The sequence below is a fragment of the Mobula birostris genome, chromosome 11 (assembly GCF_030028105.1).
Source record: "Mobula birostris isolate sMobBir1 chromosome 11, sMobBir1.hap1, whole genome shotgun sequence".
Classification (NCBI taxonomy): Eukaryota; Metazoa; Chordata; class Chondrichthyes; order Myliobatiformes; family Myliobatidae; genus Mobula; species Mobula birostris.
Genome location: NC_092380.1, coordinates 69,750,823 through 69,775,869, shown reverse-complemented (window position 1 = coordinate 69,775,869; position 25,047 = coordinate 69,750,823). Strand labels below are relative to the sequence as shown.

Below are 25,047 nucleotides of genomic sequence, written 5' to 3'. Positions count from 1 at the left end.
ATGATGCTAGTGGTAAAAGTGAATCTAAGGTGGCTGATCTGATTTCAAATGGAAGTGGTCCCATGACTTTGGAAAATTTGGTCTGGCTTTCTTGATCAAAAGCTAGAAATGGGAATTGTGAGGCTGAAATCCTATCTCAGCAATTTGATTGAGATTTTCAGGAGATAATCAGGGGCATTGCTGAAGGTAGGATGGTAATCATTGTCAATATAGGCTTTAATAATACACGTTATGTTTCAGCACATAGGATCCAACACAAGATGGCTAATTGTATCATTTTTGTTAAGCCAAATAGGGGCAGGCCAAAGAAATGTTGATAAACAAAGGGACCATGGAGATTCACTCCATTGTTCCCTGAAAGTGACAACACATGATGATAGGATGATGTTTGGCAAGCTTGTCTTCATAGATTAGGAAACTGAATATAAAAGTTGGGATTTTTTGCAATTAAAAAAAGACTAGTTAGATTTCACTTAGAGTATTGTGTGCAGTTCAGGCTGCTTCAGCTTAGAAAGGATTTAGTTTCGTTGGAGAGGGGGCAGAGGAGATTTACTACAAAGCTGTCTAGACTGGAGTACTTCAGTTATGCAGAGAAAATGGATGGGATTGGCTTGTATTCCACAGAGTTATGGAGGTTAAAGGGTGACCTGATAGAAGTGCACAAATTACAAGAAACATTTACGGAGCAGATAGTCAGAATCTTTATCTCACAAGAGGGGCATCAAATACAAGGGGATATAGGTTTAATGTCAGAGGAAAGGGATTTAAAATATAAGTTTCTTTTGCACAGAGATCAACTGATATCTGGGACTCACTGCCAGAAGAGCTGGAAACATGAGATACAATCACTATGATTAAGAGATGCGTAGGCAAGGATGTGGATCTCATGTGGGAAAATGTGATGAGTGTAGATGGGCATGAAGGTTGACATGGATATTGTGCCTAAAGGTCTATTTTCTGTGCTGTGCATATTGCAGTTCTCCCTATGACCCTATAGGATGAAGGATGGAAGATGAAGAAGATATTTCACTCTTAAAAACAAGAGAATGTTTTGTTTCTAAAATTAAGATTTGCTAATGGAACTGATCAGGTTCAACTTTCAGATGTAGGATTTGTGAGAAAGTGATTTAAACTGATTATGGTGGAGTAAAACTGAAAACAACTTCTAAGAATTAACGAAAGAACATTAGACCAACAAACTTGACACTTTTCATAAATTTCAATTCATCTTGTATTTTATCTCGATCGGCCAAAATAAAGAGTCAAAGAATACATTTAACTTCACAATGTTAACATCAATGTGAAATGTCATTTGTGTTTGCTACCTTTGTTTAAGAAGTCAGATATTCTCCAGTGTTATGTTGATATCAGCTGTATTATGAAAGCTAGTCCATTTTATCTAAGTTATTATAATTCAGAGAATGTGTGAGAGAAGTAATTACAGTACTTGAAAATCTGCTGCAAGTGATTTTTTAAATCCTTAATTATAGAATAGCTGACACTCTAAGATAGCACACTGCCTACAGTACATCTGAGTAGCAATGACCTGACTGTCCTCTTCCCTCCTATTGCCATTCCTGCATCATTCTTACAGCACAGCCTTCTGTTTCTCTCTAGACCTCCGGATAAGCTTCAGACCCTTTCTTCCGATTCACAACAGAAGACCAAACTAAACAGATGATATTACTGCAACAACAGCAGGGTACCTAGAAGGCATCTGTTCTTTTGTTACCAGAATTTCAATGAAATATAATAGTTGTGGATGTACTGTATTATTTACAATCTACCCTCCATCAGGAGGACCTTAAAGCTCTCTGCTTCTTTCTGGACAACAGATCTAACCAGTTCCCTCCACCACCACTCTTCTCCATCTGGTTGAATTGGTCCTCACTCTCAACAATTTCTCCTTTGGTTCCTCCCACTTCCTTCAAACCCATGGTGTAGCCATGGGCACTCATATGGGTCCCAGCTATGCGTACCTTTTCGTGAAACAGTCCATGTTCCAAGCCTACATCGGTGTCGCTCTGCAACTCTCCCTACATACAGCATTGATGCGACTTCCTGCACCCATGCTGAGTTTGACAATTTCATCAACTTCGCCTCCAAATTCCACCTCTACCCTCAAATCTTCTTGATCTGTTTATGACATCTCTCCCCTCTTTCTCGATTTCTCTGCCTCCATCGCTGGAGACAGTCTATCTACTGATACATTTTATTAACCCATTGACTCTCACAGCTATCTGGACCATACCCCTTCACTTCCATCACTTGTAAAAATGTCATTCCCTTTTCTAGGTTCGTTTGTCTCTGGTGCATCTACTCTCAGGATGATGCTTTTCATTTTAGAACAACTGAGAAGTCCTTCTTCTTCAAAGAGGCTTCCCTTCCTCCATCATCAACGCTGTCTTCACCCACATCTTTTCCATTTTATGCACATCTGCTCTTACCCTATCCTTCCACCACCACACAGGGACAGGGTTCCTCTTGTCCTCACCTACCACCCTACTAGCTTCCACATCCAGCACATAATTCTTCATAACATCTACCATCTCCAATGGGATCCCACCACCAAGCACATCTCCCCCTCCCTCACTTTCTGCAAGAATCACTCCCTATATGACACCCTTGTCCATTCATCCCTCCCCACTGATCTCCCTCCTGGCACTTGTCCTCGTAAGTGGAACAAGTGTCACACCTGCCCCTACACCTCCTCCTTCACTACCATGTAAGACCCCAGTCCTTCCAGGTGAGGTGAGACCTCTCTTGCAAGTCTGTTGGACATCTATTCTATCCGATGCCCCCAGTGACGCCACCTGTATATTGGTGAGATCCAATGTGGGTTGGAAGGCCGCTTCATTGAGCACCTTTGCTGCGCCGCCACAAAAAGCAGGATTTCCTAATGGGTAGCCTTCAACCTAATGGCATGAACATCGATTTCTCAAACTTCTTGTAATTGCCCCACCTCCTCTCCTTCACCATTCCCCATTCCTGTTCCCCTCTCGTACCCTCTCATCCTACCTGCTCATCACTTCTCTCTGGTGCTCCTCTGCCCACCCATTCTTCCATGTCCCCTGTCTCCCATTAGACTTCCCCCTTCTCCATCTCTTTATCTCTTTCATCAATCAACTTCCCAGCTCTTTACTTCACCCTTCACCTTCTCTCAGTTTCACCTATCACCTACCACCTTGTACTTCTTCCCCCACCCCTCCTTCCACCTTCTTACTGACCTCTCTCCTTCTTTACCAGTCCTGAAGAAAGGTCTCCGCCCAGAAATGTTGACTGTTTACTCTTTTCCATAGATGCTGCCTCGTCTGCCGAGTTCCTCTAGCATTTTGTCTGTGCTACTCTGTATTAATTTATTTCATATTATTTCCAATTAAATTATGAAACTTAACAAACTGTATAATTGCACGTTCACCCAGAGTGACCGTTACAGTTAATGCTGTGAAGCAGTTGAAAACTGAAACTATCAAAATTATGTCTGTACCTATTAGACCGCACTATTTTCACACAATAATTTGACTATTGACAGTGAGGACTGAGGTCAGGAATAGCTCAGCAGTGGGATATAAAATTGATAGTTACAAGATAGTTACAAGATAGTTACAAGATTGTCGGGGTATAGGGGGATCTGGATAGAGGTAGTACCTTTGATGTTTGGCATGCTGCTCCCTACCAGACAGGGTGGACGGGCATCACTGGCCCTCATCCATCTCCTAAATCTCTCACGTGTTGGCTCCAAGTGCCATACCCCGCTAAACCGCTTCAGCTGGTGGGCTAAACCACGTGAGGGGGTGGAGTTAACACAGCACCACTGGGTGGATGACTTCCATGATGAAGTCACCGGCCGGGACGGAAAGGTTCTCAGATGAACTATAACGGCCACGTGTTCACAACCAAGGCGAGCCACCTAGTAGGAGGAAATCGGCTGTGGTCAAACCTGGTGAGGGATGGGCTCCGCCAGGTTTCAGATGCCCAAGACACGCCGCATGATGAGCACACCAAACTGGTGCAAAGCTTGGCAGGATGGTGCCCCAACGACTCCACCAAGAGTTAAGGGCGCAAGAAGAAGAAGTTACAAGATAAATTGTGCAGGGGCTTCAGTTAAAAGAATATTAAAAGAGGTGTAAAATGTCACTTACTGCTATTGATATTCATGACCCATTAATGGTGCAATCTTGTAAAGACTTGTTTAATTGCTGGAAATGATTAGCAGCCAAAGATGTGAAAACTATTGTAATATGAATCACCAATTACATGGTTAGAACTTTATTTGAACTGTGTAAGGGGATGTTTCATTTTGTTTGATGCAGTTCCTCTTCATTAGTTTCTTCAATCATAACTCATTACTTTGTAGTCATAAAAAAGTAGCTTTTGTATGAAAAGTGTATACACAGAACTTAACACGTCACTGTATATGGAGTTGAGGGTGCTTATTTCAAACTGCATGGCTACTTTGTTAGTTATAACCAGAGAAAAATGCAACTGCATACATACAAAATTGATGGACAGAAATGGAACAATATTTCCATGTTTGCCCTTCAACTTGATGACCTTTGCAAGTCGGAGCATTAAGCATGACTAAATGCTTCCTACTCCTTTCTCTCACTGTCTTGTAATTATCTTGGAAAGGTAAATGTTACAAGCTGTTTGACATCAAGGAACATCATCATTAAATCTGCTAGCACAAATATTAACACTGCTTATCCCTAAAAGAAACACACTGGGACCATACTGATATGGAACTTACTTAAAGCAGGCAATTAATGACTCGTTTAGAAGCAGCAGTATGCTGGAAGTATAGCTAATTGAGAAACTATATTAGCATCCAGAGGGCTCAAAATGAAGTTGAACTTGTTCTATGTAGTCTGAAGTTAATAAGGAATACTGCAATTTGACACTATCAATATAGTCCCAAAGGTACTGAATGACTCTATAGAACATAGAACAGCACAGCACAAAAATGGGCCCTTTGGCTCACAATAATGGCCAGAACTAATTAAACTACAGTAATTCCTTCAGCTTTGCAAGTGGAGCAAATGCCACACATGCCCCCACACCTCCTCCTTCACTACCATTCAGGGCCCAAAACAGGCCTTCCAGATGAGACAACACTTCACCTGTGAGGCTGTTGGGGTCATCTTCTGTACCTCGTGCTCCCGGTGTGACCTCCTGTTTATTAGTGAGACCCAATATAGCTTTGCTAAGACTTACGCTCTGTCTGCCAGAAAAAGCGGGATCTCCCAGTGGCCATCCATTTTAATTCCACTTCCCATTCCTATTCTGTCATGTCAGTCCATGGCCTCCTCGACTACTGCAGTAAGACCACACTCAAATTGGAGGAGCAACACTTTATCTGGGTAGCCTCCAACCTGATGGCATGACTATCAATTTCTTGGACTTCCAGTAATTGCGCCCCCCTTCACCATTCCCCATTCCTGCTTCCCTCTCTCACCTTACCTGCCCATTGCCTCCCTGTGGTGCTCCTCCTCTTCTCTTTTTTCAATGATTTTCAATCCTCTCCTGTCAGCCTCCTCCAGCCCTTTATTTCTTGCACCAACTTCCCAGCTCTTCATTTCATCCCCTTCCCCTCTCCCAGTTTCACCTATCACCTACCACCTTGCACATCTTCCTCCCCTCCCCCACCTTCTTCCTCTGACTTCTCATCTTTTTTCCAATCCTGATGAGGAGTCTCAACTCGAAATGTCGACTGCTTACTCTTTCCTATAGATGCTGCCTGGCCTACTGTTGAGTTCTTCCAGCATTTTGTGTATGTTGCTTTGGACTTCCAGCATCTGCAGATTTTCTCATGTTTGCATTTCCTTCAGCCTCAAAATCATTATCCCCGTCCCATTCTTTGCACATTCATGTGTCTATCTGACAATCTATGAAACACCTCTATTCTGTTTGCTTCTACTGCGACCCTGGCAGCTCACATCATGAACCTACTGTCTGTGTTTCTAAAAAAAACTTGCCCTGCACATCTCCTTTGAGCTTTCCCACTCTATCCTCCATTATTCATTCTAACATCCATTATTATAAAGTTGATGTGTGTGTGTGCCTGTATAAGTAATAAACGTGTGAGTGTAATAATCCATGTGTTGGGAGATGGGATTTGTTATCTTTTCCACAAACATTCACCGCATGGTTGAGATCATCACGTTTTGTGTGTCATTAGGACTAGCTGCAGGATCAATGATCTCTCTCTGGCAGCACCCTTTCACTGACAGTTCATTCCTTCTTTCAGTGGCTTCCAGGACCTCCGACATTGCAGGAATGGCACCTGTTTTTCCACTCCTTCCACTAAGAACACTCCGTCTGCACCTGGAAAGCCAGTAGTCCCCTCTTGTGCATGTGATGTCATGAATGCCACAGTGAATGAATGCATAAAAATCACATGCACATCCAGGAACAACGAACTTGAATCTCCACACTGCACTGTTTAAGCACAAACCAATTAGTTCTATGGGGTATAAAAGCCTACCAATTCACTTGGATTACTGAATCTATCCTAATGTAACATGACACTCACCCTCTTATTATTCTTCCCCACTGTAATATTGTACCTTATTTCCAACAAGCTCCTGTTGCAAACAAGCTAATCTGCACAATGAATGGAAACTGAGATTTGCTTATGAGTATGATCAGAGGCTGAGCTTCAAATCACTGTTGAATTGTTTACTAAAGAACCCGAGTGTGCCTTGCTAAATAACCCCATCTACATTGAACTGTCTCTTTACCTATCTATGATAACCTGGAACATGTAGATCACAGAAGCGACCCATCAGTGAAAGCAGAAATCATTGACAAAATTCATCACTGCCATCAATACACAAGCAGAACTTAAGGCCAAATGCAGGAAAGTGTTCAAAGAAGAGGTACTGAAGTTCAGCATTATGCTGGTCTGTTGAGCAGCACTAATCCTATCCTGTCTGCTTCAGACACACATATTAAGCACACAGAGCACATCAACAATTTCCACAAAATCCTTCTTATCAATTTGAATAAGCAAGTTAACATACAAGCCCTACTCCAAGATTCCAAGATTACACTTCCTGCTTTGAGGCTCTGTTTATGCTAGCTCATGTATCTGATTGTTTGCTGAAAAATGGGCATTTTGCTCTGAGGTTATCGTAAAAGGAGAATTCCAGAACAGAGGAAAAATCTCAAAGCCCCATTGAAAAACTGTAATATTGTCACTGACTCATGGAAATCCTTAAGCCTTGACCATTTAAAATGGAATGGGAACATTCAGGTTGGAACAGGATAATTGGCTTATTATTGCCATCTGTTCTGAGATCCAGACAGATCATTCCATATACAAGTACATTGAAGTAACGCAAAAAGAAAAAAGAATACAATGCAGAATATAGTGTTACTGATACTGAGAAAGTATAGTGCAGGTCAACAAATAAAGTGCAAGGGCCACGACAAGGTAGATTGAGAGCAAGTGTTCATTTTTATTATATAAGAGGTCTATTGAAGAGTCTTATAGCAGCAGATAAAAGTCGTTCTTGAGTATGGTGGTATGTACATGCTCACAAGCGTTTATACCTTCTGCCTATTTGGAGGTGCTAGAAGAGAGAATGAGCAGGGTGGAAAGGGGCTTTGATTATGTTGGCTGCTTTTCTGAGGCAGTAGGGAGTGAAGACAGATTCAATGGAGGAGTTGGCTCTCCTGATAGACTGGGCTGCGATCAGAATTCTAAAATTTCTTGCAGCCTTGTCCACAGCAGTTGCCTTATCTGATAGAGGTCCATTCAGCCAGGATGATTTCTAAGTTTCAACTGTAAAGATTGGTGTTATGTTCTGTAACTCCAAAACATAAAACTAATTGAAAGAAAAAAAAGCATGGAGCCGGGAGTAACTGTATATGTTTCACTTTTTTACTTTAGCGAGATATGCAATTATGACATGGTGGTGTGATGACGTATGCCATTTTTGTACTTTTACATACAACTTGTAATAAATTATGTAAGCAACAAAGAATGCTTAATCAAAGAATATATTTATAATATTACTCAAATATTACTGAAATATTAAACACTCCACTCTGCCTACCTATAAACTCCACACACCATAGAATGCAACTCAATACAAATATGCAACGTATTTCTCTCTAATCATTTATCCATATCTATATATCAAGAACTTCAGAGTACAAGTAGAACTTTACGAGTATAAGTATTTAACTTTATGAGGATAAGTTCTTAGTTGGGTATCTGCAGGCTTCAGTACAGTATCCTTGAAATGCCATTCAAACTCATTTTCTGGAATGACTGAAAGAGCTGAGCCAGTCCAATCCCATTTTAATTAATTTGCAGGAAGAGGTACAGTTGACGTTTCGGGCCGAGTCCTGACGAAGGGTCTTGGCCCGAAACTTCGACTGTATCTCTTCCTAGAGATGCTGCCTGGCCTGCTGCGTTCACCAGCAACTTTTATGTGTATTGCTTGAAATTCCAGCATCTCTGCAGATTTCCTCGTGTTTGCGTTAATTAATTTGTTGCTCACTTCTGATGTAAGCCATATTGTTTGACTGTTGTTAGTCTTCACATTATGAATTTCAAAGCTACCTAGTCCTGTGTCACTCTCATCATCAGATATTTCATCAACAGCATGCAGGTTAGTGCTCTTCCTGAAACTGCAACTTGACTTTTTATCTGTGCAGTCCATTTATCTTTTTCTGCCAAACATACTCCTTGTATGTGTCCTACTTCGTTGCATTTTCTGAAAGGACAATAAAATCAATGAAAGGAATTTCTCAAACACCCCACCTCACTTCTTGTAACTCTTGTGGCAGAGTTTGCAGATAGCACATTGGATTTTTCATTCAAGTTTGAATACAAACAAACTGAAACAAGTCAACATCTAACCAAGAAAGTCAGCCTAAAAAGACATGGTAATTATGATTCTCCATAATAGTTATTGATGCATACACAATGTTCTGAAACCATCTATGACAAGTATAAATTCATTTCCTTAGTGGCTCATTGATTAATGGGTGACAGATAGCTGTTTGGTGAGCCAATTAGTGTTTCAATCATTAATCTATGTGATTGATTTCATAAGGATCTGGAGCAGATCCTGGAGATGTCTATTTGGTTCCTTGACATATCATTGATGCACTGAATCTAGTAGTTCTTATAATTGGTGACAGAAAGCTGTAAAATACATCACCTTAATTAGCTATGAAATAAATCACACAATGACTTAAATAGATATTTGCCTTTTTATGGTGACTCATGGCAGCAATTCATTTAAATAGGACCAATTAATTTGCTATAAATCATTCCAAAGTGAACATAGAGCTGGAGAATTAAAGCATACAGAAGTGATTTTGCATTTCATGTCACCTTAATATTACATATTTTTAAGTAATATCTTTCCTTCAGAGAAAGACAGTATTCATGACAAAGATTGTTTCCACCACAGTCAGTTACTTTCTTGTATCTCATTCATATCGTTTCTCAAAATTTCCCCATGTGAAGACCGTGGGAAAAAGATTGCAGTCACTTACTTCTTCAAAGACTGTCACCCATCCAACCCCCTGAACTTCTTCCAAAGTAGATTAGGGATATCCCCATCACTTATATTATGTTTGAGAACAAATATTCAGTTGTGTTTACCAAATTCCTCTCTTGTTCTTGAGCAGCAACTCTAGCACCCTCACCCAAATTTCATGTCATTCTCTAATTTCCCTCACTTGTCAGTTTTCTAACTCACAACTAACTTCATTCTCTGCTGGATTACTTTAAAGATGTAAAGTAAAGTACTTTACTGGGTGACATCCTCTTCCTGGTTCTGTCCAACTTACTTTCCACTGCCTTCAACAAACATAATGCCCTGTTTCAACACCTGCTCACTTCCCATTTACTGGCAATAACATTGCACCACCTTACATATCAAATATCCTTAAATTATTCAAAGACTATTTCATTTCCCACAGAGATTTCCAAACAATCACAAATTACTAAGAATAAAAAATATCACCTCATCTGTGACCCAAATCAGTGTCCACTTATTTTAGGCAATACTTAAACTGTGAGATATTCTCCATAGCCACTTTGTCAAAAGTCTCTCTCAAGCCCTTATGTATTTCAATGAAATCATCTCCCACTCTTCTCTGTTCCAGCAGACACAAGATGGGCCTATCCAATTTTGCCCATGGACATGCTGCCGAAATCAGGTCCAGTAAGTCTGCACAGAAATGCTTTTAACACATTAACATTCTTGCTTAAATTACTGCACACATTACTCCAGATATGGTGCCCCTATATAACTCAAGCATTATCTCCCAACTTCAATTCCCATTTCAAAAAAATAACATTCTCTCAGCTTTATGTGCTTATTCACCACAGGCTTATGTGATCTCAAGCTTTTGATTAGCACCCACCTCTCCATAAAGTCTGAGACACAGTGCAGTTAAAAAAAAATCACTGAATGTCAATAGTGGAACGAAGGACTGTTTTCTGTGCTGTATGACTCTAACATAGCAACTGCAATTTTATTAGCTCTATTATTCTCTGTCTTGGATTGTCAATGAATCAACCATGTATTTTGTTTGTAGATTTAACTGTGCAATTGGAATTAGTAATTTTTCAGACTAAGCAAGTTGAACAAATCTGGCATCTGGCATGTCCTGGACAAAAACCAAAATGATCAGACTGAACAAATTAATGGGTCAACAACACAGGAGTTGCTGTTAATAAATTAATGAAAACAAAAACTGTATTTAAGCTCAATAAAAAGGATTTTTATTATATTGAGACATCAAGATATGTAGTCAAAGTATGTTAATAATTTTAGTACTATAGAATGTTAGGTCATGCATTAAGATTCAAACTCACATTGACTAGGGAATTCAGTTGTTTGACACAGTGTTGATGAAGGAAGTCAGAATAATATAGAGTAGAATTTTGAGCATTTTTGGTGTAGTGCTATTTTGGCATATTCCTGGTCATTGGCAAAAATACGTACTTCTATTGTGGACAAAAACTAAGAACTTACCAAACTTATACTCATATATATTCTTCAATATGTCTTTGTATGTCTATTTTCCTACATGTTCATGTGTTTGTTATTTTTTCATTACTATTGTTTACACCATTTCACTTTATATTAGAGATTTTTTTCAGATTTTACGTGCAAAATTTAGAATAAATAATCCTTTCTTCATCGTTCTATGGTTTGCTGAGATAACATGGCAAAAGCTATAAATGTAACGTACCATGTAATGTGACCATCTTAAAAATTCATTGCCACTATCTGAGCATGTCACCCATCTTTTTAAATGCCACTTTCAACAAATGCATAAAAGCTTTCATTTAGGAGACTGAGGCCAAAACGTTTAAGCTAGTTTCCTAAACTTATTTTAGATGTGAGCACTCTGAATTCTGTTTTGTGAACTTTAAAAAATTCATACAAATAAGTGTTCAGTGAAATATTTGTATAAATGCATTTTTTAAATGGTGAGCTGTTTAGCAAAGGTAGAGCCAAATGTCCTTGCATAGTGCTTGGAAATATTGCTGTCTATCATAGCTTGAAACAAACGCTAAATATTGAATGCATGAATGTGTAACTTTGATCTTGATTTCAGAAGTTATTCAGCAATCATTACTCATTGGATGCACCAATAGTTTAAATAATTCGGTATCCTATTCTATTTAGATTTATTTAAAATAATTTTGGTATTAGAGTCTGTTCTACACAGAAAAGTAGCCTGCATTGACAAATTCAGCAAATTCTGAACAGCTTGACTTTGACACAGACTTTGTAGAAGGGCTAAAATATGCCAGCACCATATTTATGCCATGAAATATTCTAGAATTCAATCCAAACCAATTTTATTTTTTTCTAAGCTGATTCTTTAAAGAAAATTTGTAGGATAATTTTTTGTAATTAGTAAACCTTGCATGGTTTGTCATTTCTCTGGAAACAGTTGTGTGGGGCACTCATCGTTAAGTAATTGCTTTCAACTTAGCTCCGATGCCCAACGTTTCTCCTAATATTTTATTTATAAAATTCTGACTTACTTAGAGCTGGTAGTTTGCTAAGCTGAGATGTTTGATAGTACTAGACCTATTTCTAAGATGTATGACAAACTCATAAATATTCTGTATGAAAAATACCAGGGATGCTACCATTCATAAGTTGATAAATTCTGCACTTCGACTATTTTTGAACAGTTTTGATGTTAGACATCATTTGTCTCATACACACCAAATTACTGATAAACACATTCAACTAAGTTGATGTTTACAGGGCATTTAAGAACATTTGGACAGAATCTATGACAAAAAGTTGAAGAATATCATGTAAATGAAATATAAAAGAAAAGGTTCAATTAAAAAGTATTTAAATATGACAAAGAAAAGGTTTTAAAGGTACTATAAGTACCTTAAGGCTGCCTTGATGACATGAGCTGTTTAGATGATATGGTAGTGTAGAGGTTAGTGCAACACTATTACAGCTCGGGGCATTGGAGTTCGGGGTTCAATCTTGGCGCCGGCTGTAAGGAGTTTGTATGTTCTTCCTATGACTGTCTGGGTTTCCGCTGCATGCTCCAGTTTCTTCCCACAGTACAAAGACATACCAGTTATTAGGTTAATTGTCATTGTAAATTATCCTGTGATTAGGTTAGTATTAAATAGGTGGGCTGCTGGACAGTGCAGTCTGTTGGGTCAGATTGGCCTGTTCTATAGTTTATCTCTAAATAAAATAAAAATACATAATAGATAAATGGGTCTTTTTCTAGTTGGCAGGCGTACAATGTAATGTATATGGCATGGACGGGACTGGCATTGAAACCTCAGCTATTTGCAATTTACATAAATTACTTGGATGAAGACAGCAAACACTAAGTGATTGGTAAATTTGACAATGATCTACAGGGAGATGGGAAAGGTAATTGTATAATGGAGATGAGGACGTAAAGACAAAAGGAGGTTAGCAAGTAAGGAAGCCTATTAAGTAGTAGAGAATTAACAGAATGTACTGTGTGCATACTAAGTAATGCCTGGCATCCTTGTACTGCACCTCTTATACTTCTAAACATTGACTTTTATGGGATAATGACTAAGAAACAAATAAGTCCAGTCATGTTTTTTGGGATGAAATGATTAAAACAATAAACACAAAAGACCCAGAGAATCAAAATGATTCCATCAGCATTTTGTATGTGTTGCAGAGAATCAAATGATAGGTGAAGGTGATGGTTGGGTGAAGAAGGGGTGGGGCCAAGGTGCAGAAGGAGAAAAGAAAATATATTTTGAAGCTATCAAACACAGTTGAATAAAATTTCATATTGGCCCCTAACCTTTCTTTTGTTTAGTACATGTGCCCAACAGCTCTAAATGGTCAGTTATTTAAAAACAAGGAAAAAGATGTGGAAGGCATTACTGTACTGCATCATTTTCGATCAATTTTCATGCTTCCATCTGTTTCAGCTGAACAATCCCCTCATTTGGCAGTTTGTATCTTGATTAGATGCATAGGTTATACAAAGCCAAAGATTTATTACATTCTGTAAATCAGTATGCAAGCGATATGGCAGTGTGGGAAATAGGCCTGAAAATTAATGACTGGGAAATGAAAATCTTAGATTTTGAACATTGGCTTAATAATTTTGTCATATATTTGACTGAAATAGTCCAAGTTATTAAAGCGTTTGGGACACACTGTGCAGGATGAGGCTTGACTATTGTGCCTACAACTCCAACCTTGGTGCTGAAGCCCTGCCCCCAAAGTACGTTGATAGATTTTCACAATAGTCAAACTGTCAGTTCAAACTCAAGTACATTTTAATTGTTGTTTCATATCTGTGTAATTCAGATATATTTCAAAACTGTTAAGATTGAAGTAAATAAAAGCAGTTCAATTCCTTATTTTTAAAATCTGCAGGACTCCAATCTCCAGTGAATCTAACTTGTTTTGGAGCCTGCACGGTCTGGCTGATGCAGGATCAAAGTGGTATTTCCTCAGTATTATGCGAGGAATACCATGGCGCAATGATGGAGGAAACTGACAGATTTCAACTCCGAGAACCATGCAGTACCAGACCTGCAAGACAGGTGCAAGCTGAATTTGTTTTAGTGCTTAGTGTATAATCAAAACACAAGCCAAAGCTTTGTAGGTTTGAAACCAAACGCATCTGTGTGAGCTAATTTCAGCATTCCTGCAAAAAAGCGCGGGGGGCGGGGGGTGGAATGACAAATCAGCCTGCCTCTCTGTTCGTAATTACTATGCAGTTCCCAACATTACAACCTCAGGGGCAAAGTAAAACATACAACGTTAATCTATTTTTGAGGGCCAATGCCTCAATAAATATAGGTGAAAAAAGTCCTCAGTTAAAACAAAAAATACAAGCAATGTACCCAAAAGGTTGTGAGACAAGGAATAGGAATTGTATTTAATCTTTCACTGCTCATGATGTCGAGAGTAAAATTACAATCTCTCCACTGCAACATCTAACCAGTTCTCTAATATGAAAATGCTTCCTGCAGTGAATGAAAGATGACCAAAGCATTTTCAAGAATTCCATTGAGAGTTGCGATGAATAAAAGAGAAATAAAGGAAAAAGGAAATAGAGCAAATAAAAAAAAGGCAATAATAAAGAAAAATAAAACAATGAATATTATTATCTTCTCCCTCCTGCCATCTGGCAAAAGGCACCGAAGTATTTGGGCTCTCACGACCAGACTATGTAACAGTTTCTTCCCCCAAGCCATCAGACTCCTCAATAACCAGAGCCTGGACTGACACCAACCCACTGCCCTCTACTGTGCATACTGTCCTGTTTATTATTTATTGTAATGCCTGCACTGTTTTGTGCTCTTTATGCAGTCCTGGGTAGGTCTGTAGCCTAGTGTAGTTTTGTGTTATTTTACGTAGTTCAGTGTAGTTTTTGTATTGTTCATGTAGCACCATGGTCTTGAAAAACGTTGTCTTGTTTTTACTGTGTACTGTACCAGCAGTTATGGTCGAAATGACAATAAAAAGTGACTTGACATGACTTGAATCATACAGCATGGAAATAGGCTCTTTAGCCTACTGTCTCTGCACTAACCATCAAGCACCCATTTTCATTGATTTTAATGAAAGAGCAGCAGACTCGATGGGCTGAGTGGCCTAATTCTGCTCCTATGTCTTATGGTCTTACACTAATTCTATTTTACTCTCTCTACATTCCGATCAATTCTTCCATAATTCCAGTATCACTGACTTACACATCAGGGGTAATTTGCAGCAGCAAATTAAGCCATTATCCTGCACATGGGAGCAAACTGGAGTACTGCCGGAAATCCATGAGGTCACAAGGAGAATGTGCAAATCCCACACAGACAGCAACACAGGTCAGGATTGAATGTTACGGGCAGGAGAAATCTTTGGAGCCATGAGGCTGCTCCTCTATGAGCTAATCTATGGTGATACCTTAGTATCTGACCTACCAACTAGTATGTCGAGAGAGGAAACCAGAATACCTGCAGGATACACATGCGGTTACAGGGAGAACATACAGACTCCTCACCGACAGTGGCAGGAATTGTACCCGGGTTGCTGGTACTGTAAAATGTTGTGCTAACCACTACACTACCATGTTGCTCCATGATTTAATTAAGGCATCTTTTGTGTGGTTGTATAATATTTTATAGCTGGCAAAGATCCTATGAAATTTTAATATGTAGTCGCCTCGTTTAGAAGAAGTGACAACTATTTTGCCTTCCTGCTGTAAAATATATTCAAACTTTTGCCCTGTGAAACACAGCATCATTCATTGTTTGTGGCATCAGTGAGCTGATAATTGCCTGAGGTATTTTTTGGCACCAATCAATAGCTGTTCAAGCCTGCAGTGTTTATGCGGCATTGCTCTTGTGAAGGAGACTGGCTGGAGTTCCAATTCCAGCAGATGCCATAATAACTGTCACTGCTTCCCAGGGGAAACATAGTTTTCTACATGGCACAGGCTTCCCATTATAAGCAAGAAATGTATTCCAGTGCCTGCGACTGCCTGAAAGAGTGTGGGCAGGAAAGCTAAAGTTCGAAACCTGTATTTTCAAGGGCTGCAGTTAGAAGTGATTTATAGGTCTTAAAGCTAATTGGATAGAATGGATGAGACAGCGGGGCAGGCAGTTAATACAAATACAATGCAACATAAATATGGGACATCAGGTATCATGGAACCTATTACTAGCAACTGTACATCTCCTACCCTGGTTACCAACACCTGACTATGGACCCCATGCAAACAGACAAATTTTTGAGTAACCGGTAGGATGGATTGTCTGGCTAATGTGGGTCTGCAGGCACGTTCCACTGGGTGGGAGATGGGACATTTCTGCGTACCTTCTCAGCCCATGACACTGCTCGCTACCCACTCCACAAGGGCCACTGGTTGAGCAGAGCAAAATCATTTGTTCAGTCATAGGTGTGACGACAGACCAAATTATCAGAAGATTGATGCCGATAAGAGGACAATGGGGGAACATTCAGAAATGTTAATGAGAGACGAGAGGGATTAATGAAAAGGAGACACAGTTCCGAGTTTTGTCAGAGACCGGCGGCTTTGAACCCTGAACTGTTTGATGTTTGATGGACAGGCGATACCCCAGCAGGGGGATAAAAAGGGACAGGTTCGCGAAGGCAACAGACACACGACTCCACGAGGTAACGAGACCCTGGAAGCAGTGTGCCCCCACAAGTTGGTGAAGTTTTTGAGGTCTGGTCGCGGGACCAGCCATAGACGCACAGGGTAGAAAGGTACGGGTCGGCGGAAACCTGGTGTGTGTGTCCGCCCTTGCCTAGGTGCGGGGTTCACAGCAGAAGAACGATCGTATCTGGACCGGAGGGGTCACAGTCGGTGACCTCAGAAGACATTACAAAGGGCTCGCCCGAAAGCTAACTGTGAGGAATATCGAAGGTCTGTTTGGAATCCGTTTTGAATATTCATTCGCTTTCGCTCTCTCTCTCTTCTCCCTGCCCCAACGGCACAACAGCGATTACTGCGAACTGAACTGAACTGAACTTTGCGTCACTTGAAACTGATCATTTACCCCTAGGCTGCGATAGAGCTTGATTGATCCTATTATCCTAGTTCTGTGTACATGTGTGTTTTATCATTGCTAAACTGTTGCATTTATATCCTTTTGATTACAGTACTGTGTTGCTTATTTCTCTAATAAAACTTTCTTAGTTCCAGTGATCTAGACTCCAACTAAGTGGTCCATTTCTGCTGGTTTGGCAACCCAGTTACGGGGTATGTAACATCAGTGGGGTTCTCGTCCGGGATTTTGAACGCTAAATTTGGGACGGGGTAAATTGATTGGGTTAAAATTCCCGAAAGAAAGAAAAGGCAAACAGCAGAAATGGAGATTGAGGAATTTCTAAAGGCGCCGACCTCAGAGGCATTAGAGGGTGCCAGGAAAGCAGAATTGGCAGCTGTGGCCAAACGGTTGAATCTTGTTAAGGGGAAGTCGACAATGAGGAGGGAGGAGATACACAGAGCTATCGTAGAGCATTATGTGTCTAAAGGTGTGTTTCCCCAAGGGGAGCTGGAGGTGATGTCTATTGGAAAACCTGGTGGAGACGCAGTACAGGTGCAGCTTGAAAAATTGAGACTCGAGCACGAGTTCCGGGTACGGCAGCTAGAACACAAAGAGAAACAGTTAGAACGGCAAGAAAGAGAGAGGCAGTTGGAGCGAGAAGAGAAACAGAGGGAAAGGGAATTCGAGCTGGAGAGGTTAAACGTAAGGGCAGAGCAGGGGCCCATGCCGAACCAAGGTGGAGGGTTCAGGGCGACCCAGGAGGTTAGGGTGGTTCCCCCATTTGACGATACCGATGTGGATCGGTACTTTCTCCATTTCGAAAAAGTTGCTGCAAGTCAGGACTGGCCGAGGGATAAGTGGGCTGTTTTGCTTCAGAGTGTACTTAAAGGAAAAGCCCAACAAGCTTACTCGGCTTTGTCCGCGGAAGATGCCCAGAGGTATGAGGTGGTGAAAGAGGCCATCCTCAGGATTTACGAGTTGGTCCCAGAGGCATACCGGCAGAGGTTCCGGAATGCGAGGAAGCAGTGGGACCGCACGTATTTAGAGTTTGCCCGTGAGATGCAGACATATTGTGAGCGTTGGTGCGCCTCGAGGGGGGTAGATGGGGATTATGACAGAATGCTACAGCTGATCCTGGTTGAGCAGTTTAAAAGTTGTGTCCCTGATGGTATGAGACCCTACCTAGATGAGAAAGAGGCAGACGCTTTAGCCGCAACTGCTAAGTTAGCGGATGAGTACGCGTTGACACATAAAACGAAGTTTGCCCCGAGTAAAGGCTACCAGAAGGGTAGTCGGGACGGCGGGGAGAGTCCACCAGAAAAGTCAGGAAGTAAGCTGGGGACTAGTGAGAAGGATAAGGTAGACCGGGAGCAGTTTGATAGGATATCTCCTGGGGTCATCTGTTATAATTGTGGGAAAGTCGGACACTTTGCGTCCAGGTGCTTTGCCCCAAAGAAGGAGACGGGGAAAGGAAAAACGGTGGTTCCGACTGGCTGTATTGAGCCGGCAAACAAACCGCCAGGGGAAAGGAGGTCTGATAAAGTTCAGGAAGGGCGCGAGAGGTTTATCTCAGGCGGATTGGTGTCGGTGAAGGAGGGGTTAAACCCAGTTCCAGTGCGGATCTGGAGAGACACGGGAGCTTGTCAGTCACTGATCTTAAGGAGTGTTTTAGACTTTATTTCAGAGACTGAGACTGGGAAAGTCAGCGTCATAAAAGGCATTGGGAAAGGGACTGAGGCAGTACCTTTGCACCAGATACACCTAAAAAGCGACTTGGTCTCTGGACCGGTCACGATCGGGGTGAGGCCCGAACTACCGATGAAAGCCGTGGAAGTCTTACTCGGTAATGACCTCGCCAGCGGAAATGTGTTCTCAGCAGTAAAACTGACAGGCCAGCCTGCCGGCATTGAGGCCCTGCCCATGGACACAGGTTTATCCCATCTGCGCAGTGACTCGGCGTATGTCCAGGAAGGCTGCCGAAGTAAATTTAGCTGAGACGTTTCTACCAGCCTTGTACCAGGGGGAGGCAGAAAGTGAAAAGAAGGAGCGTAGTGAAATAGGAGAAAGTGAGGGAGTTGAGGCAGACTTTGCATTAGCAAGGAAGGACTTTGTACAGACGCAGGAGCAAGACGAGGAGCTGATGGTTTCGGCGGAGATAGCTCTCTCTGAAGCAGAATTAAAAAGAGAGCCAGTGGGCTATTGTGTGGAGGAGAGAGTACTAAGGAAAAAAGGGAGACCAAGTACCGTGCCCGCAAATGAGGAATGAGGGATGGTGCCAAAAATTTATGGGGATGAGATTCTTAACCTGGCCCACAAGGTACCCCTCGGTGGACATTTTGGGGGGAGGAAAACAGTCAGCGGAATCATGAAAGAGTTTTACTGGCTGCACAGGAGGAAGGATGTTATTGACTATTGCAGACGTGAGTTAACACAGTTAGAGGCTATTAACATGTTAAAAGCTCACCACGATCAGAAAACAGATCTAGCTGGTGATATCATGAAAGTTAATGAGGTTAGGGTGCCACCTGATAAGGGGAAAACCCATTTTGAAAAGATAAGTGTGGTGCTGACCAGATGGGAGAACTCTATTGTGTTGACCGACTTTGCTGACGATTTCTCTCCCTTAATCCCCGAACAAAGCGACCCGCTAAGAGAGATAATTAAACGGCACGCCCACGTAGGTCCAGATGTCCCGAGGCAATGCAAAGAGCTGGGACATGGAGCTGTTGCCACATCAGGTCAGCCTAGTGAGCAACACCCCCATAGAATGATTAATTCAGTGACAAACGGGCTAAAGAACAAGATATTTGCACCAGCTAAATCTGTTAGTGGTTTTAAAATAATTAGCCATCTCCAATTAATATTGTGATTTTAGACTCTGTTCAAGCCTAATGATGCTCTTTTAGACAAATGATCAAAGATCATAGAATAACTTGATATATGCCATTCACATTTAGCACACTTTTCTGCTGAATCCTGCATTTCATTCATCATACGTTGTAAAAGAGGTATTTTAATCACTAGTCTTCAGAGGCAGCTCATCTCAGGGAGATTAGACTACAATGTATTTCACATCATTACTCGAGTAGGAAATTAAATGCACTTATTCTACAGTTATTCAGTTTTAGAGCTAGCTTAAAGAATGGATTGTACTTTAATGCACAGATACCTGCTGACCAACAGAATTTAAGTGTTAGTGGAATGGATATATTATGACCAATAAAGATAAACTCAACAATGGTTTTGAATTGTCTTTTTCAAATATATATATTTATCGTACACAACACCAGCAAACCAAGCAGCTGGTACGATGAGGCACATTTTCCAATGAGTCACCAGCAGGTGCTCCTCTAAATGCTGGTAATCATGGAATTGCCTTAACAACTTGGGTATCTTTTTGATGCCTTTGGATTTGACAGCAGTTGACCCAGATGAGCTCTCCATGAAGGGAAGGAGTGGTGAGAGTGCTTTGTCTCATTGATGCCCAAGTGAGATGGGGACAGGTGGGAAGTGTTCTGATGTCAGATGGAATCAAGGAGTATGGCTTTAGTGTAAGAATTGGTGCTGAGGTAAAATCTGCTTCATGATTTTATTGAATGGCACAGTAGGCATGAATGGCCTTCTCCTCCTTCTATTTATTAAATTCTTGTGTTTCATTGAACCTGGGTAAAGGGCATTAGAGAACAGAGCCAAAAAGCTCAGGGGCAGAAAGATCCTGTGTCATGCATGGATCCAGCATTCTCTTGGAAGTTTGTGCTCAATGACCTCTAAACAATAAGCTCAGGCAGCTGATGTGTCATTATAAAATTTGTGCCTATTCATATAGACATTCACCCAAATTCATAGAACATAGAACAGTACAGCACAATTCAGGGTCTTCAGTTCATGATATTGTGCCAACCTTTTCACCTACTCTAAGATTAATTTAACTCTTCCCTCCCTCTTAGCCTTCCATTTTTCTTTCATTCATGTACCTCTCTAAGAGTCTCTTAAATGTCCCTATGCCTCTTATCTTATACACACCTCTATCAAGTCTCTTCTCATCCTCCTTCACTCCAAAGAGAAAAGCCCAAGCTTGCTCAACCTATCCTCATAACACATACTCTCTATTCCAGAAAGAGTCCTGGTAAATCTTCTCTGCACACTCTCTAAAGCTTGCATATCCTTCCCATTATGAACTGAACACAATAGTCCAAGTATGACCTAACCATAGTTTCATAGAGTTACAACATCACCTCATGTCTCTTGAACTCCATTCTCCAACGAAGGAAAGCTAACACACCATAAGCCTTCTTAACCACCCTATCAACTTGTGCTGTAACTTTCAGAGATCTATGGAAGTGGATCCCAAGATCCTTCTGTTCCTCTTCACTGCTAAGAATCCTGCTATTAACCCTGTACTCTGTCCTCAAGTTCAACTTGCCAAAGTGTATTGTTTCATAAGTTTCTGGATTGAACGCCATCCTCCACTCTCAGCCCAGCTCTGCAATGTATTGTAACCTATGGAAACCTCCATACAATGCATAACACCACCAACCGCCATGTCATCTGCAAATTGCTAACCCACCTTCCCAAGTCATTTATAAAAATCACAAAGAGCAGGGGTCCAGAACAGATCCTGTGGAAAACCATTGATCACAGTCCTCCAGGCAGAATATTTTCCATCTCACACTCACACTCAGCCTTCTGTGTGCAAGCCAATTCTGAATCCTGCAGCCAACTTTCCCTGAATCCTATGCTTTATGACTTTATGGATGAATCCTGAAACATGGAACTTGGGGAACCTACCATGAAGAACGTTTTGAACACTTTACGAAAATCCATACACACCTCATCTGCTGCTCTACATTCATCAATTTGTTTTGCAACCTCCTCGAAGAATTGCATCAGGCTCATGAGGCACAACCTGACCCTTACAAAGCTATGCTGACTATTCCTAATCATACTATGCTTCTCCAAATGGTCATAACTCCTGTCCAATAGCTTACCCACCACTGATATATGCTTCACTGCTTATCATTCCCAGGATTATCCCGACTACCTTTCTTGAACAAAGGATTAACATTTGCCACCCTTCAATCTTCTGGTACTACTGCTGTGGCCAGTGAGGATGCCAAAAATCATCATCAAAAACACAGTCATCTCTTCCTTAGCTTCTTGTAGTAAGCTGGAGTATATCCTATCTGGCTCCAAAGACTTATCTATCTGAACGCATTTTCAAAAGTTCCAGCACATCCTCTTTCTTAATGTCAATATGTTCCAGTATATTAGCCTTCTCTTTGTTCTTACATTTGTCAAGATTCCTGCCTACCTTCAAACTATTAAGAGCCCTATTTTACACCATGACCATGCAGAAATGCTGTTTCGTTTGGCCATATTCATGTGTATGGTTGAATGACAATTTAACTTGAACTCTCATTGGTAAATACTGAAGGAAAGTATTCATTAAGGACCTTCCCTGCCAATGTTCCCTCTAATTTATAATGACAAATGTGCACAAAAATCTGGTGCTGCACAATTTTTTTGCCCAGTGACAACACATACACACTGATTTTTTTTAATATATAATAACTAGTAACTAGCAAAAGACTGTCAAAAAGAACTCTGATATCCTCTGGGTTTGATCACTTTCACTCTCGTTTGTCTGCACTCTCACAAAGCATACAGAGCAGGCCTGTAGTGGATAATGAAGGATTTTATTTCCGGAGCTTTTGCACAACGTCCATATGTGACTTGCTTGCTAAAAGATGTTTTTAAAAAGTCAAGTTTCCAAATATCACTCCATTTCTTCCCACTTGCAAATTCTACAGCAACTTTTACATCGTGACAATACACACAGGTAACACCAGTTTCTGTATTGTACACAAATATTTCTTGTAGGTGCACGATCCTGACCTCATGAGCTTTCTACTGTTTCATTAAGACATTCTGCTTTAAATTAACGAAAAGTTCTTTTGTGCTTCATGCTCCTTGTTGCTTTGAAATTCGACATAGTGAATCAATAATTTCTTCAATAAAAACAGTATAACTAAGCCAGTTCTAAAATCTGCAGAAAAAACCATTGCAAACTCCACATTGTCAGCACCGTCTGCATCAGAAACGAGAAAAGGAAATGTGATTGTGCATGATCATGAAATATACTTCACATGCCAATGAAGTATAGGGTAACAACTTCTTGTGCACAGTTTAAATTTCTTTATACACGAGTAGCAACAGAGTGTGCACACACACACTCACACACCTTAGAAGGAACACTGTCTCCTGCCTCCTCTGACTCCAGACACGTTTCCTCCTTAATCCCTCATTGGTCCTACCCTCACTTTATTCATCCTCCTTTTCTTCATGTACATGTAGAATGCCTTGAGCTTTTCTTTCACCCTACTCGCTCAGGCCTTCTCATGTCCATCCTTAAGCATCTTCCTGGCTACCTTGTCACTCTCAGGAGCCCCATCTGATCCTTATTGCTTAATACTTAAGGACGCTTCTTTCTCCTTCTTAACTAGATGTTCAACATCTGTTGTCAAACATGGTTCTTTACCCTACCGTTTCTCCCCGCCTCAATGGGACAAATTTTTCCAGAATTTAATGCAAATGCTTCCTAAACAACTTCCTAATTTGAAATGTGCACTTTCTTGAGTACGTGTTCTGAATTTATGGTCCCAAGTTACTACCTCATAGTATATGCTGAACCATTTAAACTGCTTAGTCCTTTCAACCTGCATCCACACCATACCCCTCCATACCCCTTCCATCCATGTACCCATCCAAACTTCTCTTAAACTTTGAAATTGAAATTGCATCCGCCACTTGCGTTGGCAGCTCGTTCCACACTGTCATCACCCTCTGAATGAAAAAGATCCCCCTCGTATTCCCCTTAAACTTTTCACCTTTCACCCTTAACCCACGACTTCTATTTGTTGTCTCACCCAACCTCAGTGCAAAAAGCCTGCTTGCATTTACCCTATCTATACCCTAATAATTTTGTATACCTCTATCAAATCCCCCCTTAGTCTTGTATGTTCTAAAGTCCCAACCTATTCAATTTTTCCATAGAACTCAGATCTCCACAACATCCTTGTATATTTTCTCTGTTCCCTTTCAATCTTATTTACATCTTTCCTGTAGGTAGGTGACCAAAAATGCACACAATACTCCAAATTAGGCCCCATTAATGTCTTATACAACTTCAACATAACATCCCAACTCCTGGACTCAATACTTTGATCAATGAAGGTTAATATGCCTAGAACTTTCTTTATGACCCTATCTCCATGTGACGCCACTTTCAAGAGATTATGGACCTGTATTCCCAGATCCCTCTGATCTACCATATGCCTCAGTGCTCTACTGCTCACTGTGTAAGACCTGTCCTGGTTAGTCCTCCCAAAGTGCAACACCTCACATGTGTCTGGATTAAATTCCATCTGATATTTTTCAGCCCAATTTTCCAGCTGGTCCAGATCTTGCTGCGAGCTTTGATAGTCTTCCTCATTGTCCACTATACTCTAAATCTTGGTGTCATCTGCAAATTTGCTGATCCATTTAATCACATTACCATCCAGATCACAGATATATTTGACAAACAACAATGGACCTGCAGCACTCCAATAGTCACAGGATGCAGAAAGAACAGTAGGAAGGAAGCAGGCAACCAAAACTCTCTCTTTTTGTTTGAGCTGGTCATGGAAAAACAATTCACACTAATTAAGATTCCTAGAATTTTACTGTGCCTCTGTCACTGATCATCACAAATCTGTCACAATCTAAAAATAAAAGCTATCACAAAATACATATTCCAAACCAAATACAAATTTCTAAATAAAAATATTTGACACTGGATACAAACATCGTGATGTATACTCAGGCTCCAACCTCCCATGTCGGGAGATTTCATAACTTGGAGATCCCAGTTCCATGCTATCCTCTAAATTTTATGGACAGTTTGTATTTGAGCTGGTGACGGTTAGTGTGAAATTGAGCGATGATGTGTCTTCATTTGGTCAGGTTTC

General features: G+C 40.8%; 1 protein-coding gene across 1 annotated transcript in view; it reads right to left on the bottom strand.

Annotated features, from left to right (window-relative positions):
* ush1c (Usher syndrome 1C) overlaps window positions 1-25,047 on the bottom strand; it is a 205,519-nt gene that overhangs the window by 41,697 nt on the left and 138,775 nt on the right. The gene's annotated exons all lie outside the window — the stretch shown is intronic.